The sequence below is a fragment of the Colobus angolensis genome, unplaced genomic scaffold, assembly GCF_000951035.1.
Source record: "Colobus angolensis palliatus isolate OR3802 unplaced genomic scaffold, Cang.pa_1.0 Scaffold294, whole genome shotgun sequence".
Lineage (NCBI taxonomy): Eukaryota > Metazoa > Chordata > Mammalia > Primates > Cercopithecidae > Colobus > Colobus angolensis.
In genome coordinates, this window is record NW_012116199.1 from 557,555 (window position 1) to 562,343 (window position 4,789).

The 4,789-nt window shown below is 48.3% G+C and overlaps 1 protein-coding gene across 1 annotated transcript in view; it reads left to right on the forward strand.

Annotated features, from left to right (window-relative positions):
• The window catches only part of OTUD7A (OTU deubiquitinase 7A), a 199,334-nt gene that overhangs the window by 79,572 nt on the left and 114,973 nt on the right, over positions 1–4,789 (forward strand). The gene's annotated exons all lie outside the window — the stretch shown is intronic.

Here is a 4,789-nt window from a genome sequence, read left to right on the forward strand (position 1 = left end):
GGCATCCGCCAGATGCCAGCCAGAGCTCTCCTGTATGAGGTGTCTGTTGGCCCCTCCCGGGAGGTATCTCCCAGTCAGGATACACAGGGGTCAGGGACCCACTTGAGGAGGCAGTCTGACCCTTAGCAGAACTCAAACACTGTGCTGGGAGGTCCACCACTCTCTTCAGAGCCATCAGGCAGGGACGTTTAAGTCTACTGAAGCTGTACCCACAGCCACCCCTTCCCCCAGGTGCTCTGTCCCAGGGAGATGGGAGTTTTTTCTGTAATTCCCTGACTAGGGCTGCTGCCTGTTTTTCAGAGATGCCCTGCCCATAGAGGAGGAATCTAGAGAGGCAATCCGGCCACCGCGGCCTTGCTGAGCTGTGATGGGCCCCATCCAGTTCGAACTTCCCAGTGGCTTTGTTTACACTGTGAGGGTAAAACTGCCTACTCAAGCCTCAGCAATGGCGGACGCCCCTTCCCCCACCAAGCTCAAGTGTCCCAGGTCGACCTCAGACTGCTGTGCTAACAGCGAGAATTTCAAGCCAGTGCATCTTAGTTTGCTGGGTTCCGTGGGGGTGGTACCCACTGAGCCAGACCACTTGACTTGCTGGCTTCAGCCCCCTTTCCAGGAGAGTGAACCGTGCTGTCTCTGGTGTTCCAGATACCACTGGGGTATGGAAAAAAAAAAAAACTCCTGCAGCTAGTTTTCTGTCTGCCTGAACAGCCACCCAGCTTTGTGCTTGAAACCCAGGGCTCTGGTGACCTAGGCACTGGAAGGAATCTCCTGGTCTTCAGGTTGCAAAGACCATGGGAAAAGTGCAGTATCTGGGCCAGAGTGTGCACAGTTCCTCAGGCTCAGTCCCTCACGGCTTCCCTTGCATAGGGGAGATAATGCCCTGACCCCTTGTACTTCCTGGGTAAGGCGGCACCCTGCCCTGCTTCGGCTCGCGCTCTGTGGGCTGCACCCACTGTCCAACCAGTCCCGATGAGATGAACCTGTACCTCAGTTGGAAATGCAGAAATCACCTACCCTTTGCGTTGATCTCACTGGGAACTGCACACTGGAGTTGTTCTTATTCAGCCATCTTGTCAGCAATCTGAATATAGTTTTCAACTGAAATCTTAGGGTATGCCCATATGTCAAATAGGTGGAACTGCCCTGGCTGACTCCAAGCGGAGAACCTGAGCCTCCCCTAACCTAGGGGCAGCATCACCACCGCAGAACTCCCAGGCTCTCCCAGACCAGGCTCCCTTGGCCATCACATAAACCTCCGGGGTCACTCAGCCCATCTCAGCCCTAGCCACGGGGGACTGGAAACACGCTGCGCTTCCTGTCTGAAAGCTCGAAAGTTTCCACTGCTTTTACTCACACCCACAGCCAGTCATCAGAAATCCTGCTGGCTCCCCTCAGAAGCCCAGCAGCCCCTGTGTGGGGGTCCACAGCCAGGCTCCATGCCTCTTGCCTTGCCCACTGCTTCTGCTTTTCAGACAGCAGCCAGAGCCAAATGTAAAATAGAAGTCACTCAGTTTCTCCAAAAACAAGAAGGCCTGGGTTTGGTGGGTTACTGCTAGAAGCTGATTGGGGTTGCACTGAATCTCTGAGGACACAGGGGAGGACAGTCCTCCAGAAGAGAGCAGGAGGGCTTGCAGGGCCTGACTTCCAGCCACAGTGATTGGGTGATGTGAGCGTACACAGAGACCGTGTATCCCAGAACAGGACGGAATCCAGAGAGAGGCCTGCACCAAGGGCAAGGGAAAGAAAGGAAAGTCTTCTCAACAAAGGTGCTGAAACAACTGCAAAATGGTATGTTAAAAAAAAAAAAGGAGGACCTTGACGCTCTCTGCCTCCTGCCATGCATACGAATTACTTCAAGGCAGGTTAGGCCTAAATGTATAAACAAAACCTAAGAAGCTTCTAGAAGAAGGCATGGAGGGAAAATCTTCATGAACTTGGAGTTGGCAAACATGTTTTAGAGAGGCCAAAAAAGGACTATGAAAAAGGAAAACATGAATTGAATTTCAAATGAAAAGTATTATGAATTGAATTTCACCAAAACAAAAAATTTCGGTTCATCAAAAGTCACTTAAAATAAATAGGCTGGGCACGGTGGCTCACACCTGTAATCCCAGCACTTTGGGAGGCCAAGGCCAGCAGATTACTTGAGCTCAGGAATTCAAGACCAGCCTGGGCATCATGGCAAAAGTATTTCTCTACAAAAAAAAAAGAAGACAAAAACTAGCCAGGTATGATAGCATGCACCTGTGGTCCCAGCTACTTGGGAGGCTGAGGCAGGAGGATTACTTGAGCCGGGGAAGCAGAGGTTTCAGTGAGCTAAGATCATGCTACTGCACTCCAGCCTGGGCAACAGAGCAAAACCATGTCTTAAAAATAATAAATTAAATAAATTAAATAGATAAGCCACAAACTGGGAAATAATATTCATAAAACATGTATCTGTTAGAGCACTTGTATCCAGAATGAATAAATTACAACCACAAGTTAATTATAAAAATACAAATAATAGAAAAGTGAGCAAAAGACTTAAAAACAGAAAAAAAGAAGATACACGAATTACCAGTAAGCACATGAGAAAATGTTCATATTAGTCATCAGGCAAATAGAAATTAGAACCACAATGAGATACTACTGCACACCCACCAAAACAAAAAAAATTAAGAATGACAATACCAAGTATTAGAATGATGTGGAAAAATAGAACTTCCCAATGTTAAAAGGCAAAATAATAAAACCACTTTGGGAAACAGTTTGGTGGTTTCTTACAAAATTAAAAATACATTTAAGCCCTTAACCCAGCAATTCTACTCTCGGATATTAACTAAAGAAAAATGAAAACATATGTCCACGAAAAGACATTTACTGGAATGTTCATAGCAGCTTTGCTTATAATCACACAAATCTAGAAGCAATGCAGATATCCCTCAGCGAGTGAATAGATGAATTCACTGCAGTGCAGCTACACAGTAGATAGTACTCAGTGGTTAAAAGAAGCGAACTATCAATGCACACTGCAACACGGATGAAACCAGAGACCCTATTCTGAGCAAACGAGGAGAGACACGGAAGACACTTACTGCATGATTCCATTTATATGGAGCTCAAGGGCCATGTGGAAGACAAGATTCTGAAGATGTCCCTCAAGATTCCTGTTCCCTGACATTCAGCCAAACACTGCTCTGGGTACCACTGCGAAGGGACTTTAAAATAAATTATCCTGGATTATCTGGGTGGGCCCAAGGTAATATTAAGGGCTTTTAAAAGCAAAAGAGGAAGACAGACGGCCCCAAGAGAAGAGGAAGAAGAGGCCACCAAGACTTAATGTATGAAGGGGACTCCATCAGTCATTGCTGGCTTGAGGATGGAGAAAGGGGCCACGAGCCAAGGAACATAGGTGGCGTCTGGACACTGACAGTGACCTCCAGCTGACAGCCTGCAAGGAAACAGGGACTCAGTGCTACAGTCAGCCACCTGGAATGGGGTCCTGCCACACCTGAATGAGGCTGGAAGCCAGTTCTCTTTCAAGCCTCTAGGAGGGACTGCAGCCCTGCTGACACCTCTTCAGCCTTGTAAGACTCAAAGCAGAGAAACCAGCTGAGCCTACTGGATATCCAGCCTACTGTTTTAAGCTACTATGTGTGTGATACTTTGTAGGAAATGATGCCAGAGGGATTGGCTGGGAGGGGCATGGGGCCATCTGATGTGATGAGCTTGACGTAGCCATGATCTACTTGATCATGCTAGTGGCTACACGGATGTGCACACTTGAAGAAGTTCACCCAGCTGGGCACAGCTCTGGGCATTCATTCTACCGTGTACAGATTATCCAACCATAAAAGAGAATAAAACCCTGTCATTTGTAACAATGTGTATGGAACTGGAGGTAATTGTGTTAAGTGAAACAAGCCAAGCACTGAAAGACAAATTTTAAAACTTTTAATTAAATGAAAGACTGTGAGAACATTTCTGCAGCTGAGAATCTGCCAGTGGTCTGGTCTCTCCCAAGGTAAAATCTTGCGTCCTTACCATGGCCCCACTCTGCACACTCCAGGCACAGGCTTCCCTGTCCCACTCATTTCTGCAGCTGAGAATCTGCCAGTGGTCTGGTCTCTCCCAAGGTAAAATCGTGCGTCCTTACCATGGCCCCACTCTGCACACTCCAGGCACAGGCTTCCCTGTCCCACTCATCGATAGACTCTACAACCGCACAGGCCCAGGGCACAGTTCGACCTTACTGTTCTAATGACCAAGAATGCTGGCCTCCAGATAGCCACGTCACTCCCTTCCTCATTTCTTCAGATGTCTGTCTTGAAGTCATCTTATTAGGGAACTATGTATGTGGTGCCTGAGTATGAAAACAGCACAGAGTAGGTGCCCCCTGAATCTCTGATGAATGCTTGAACATGGTTCCTGGGTGGACAGTCTCCTTGATGCATGCAGATCACTGGGGGATGCAGTCTCCTGGGAGGACAAGTCCTTCTGGGTGGACAGGGCCTCCCAGCCCTCAGGCTCACACAGCACAGTGGGTTCTGCACCTGCACCCATCCCTGTCACCACCCTCACCTGCTTCTCCTGGGTATCCTGCCTTCTCCACCAGGCAACCTGGGAAGAGGGGGGCAGGTACTGCTCACCCAAATTCTGACCCCACCATTAGTGGGAGCTCATTATTTTGTAGACATAGAGATCCACCAGGATTTCACTGAATCTGAACAAACAGGAAATTTCCTAGGACAGGTGGCCTTTTTCTGTCATTTGTGTGGGCTGGTTGGCCACCCATGCTAGCTCTCTA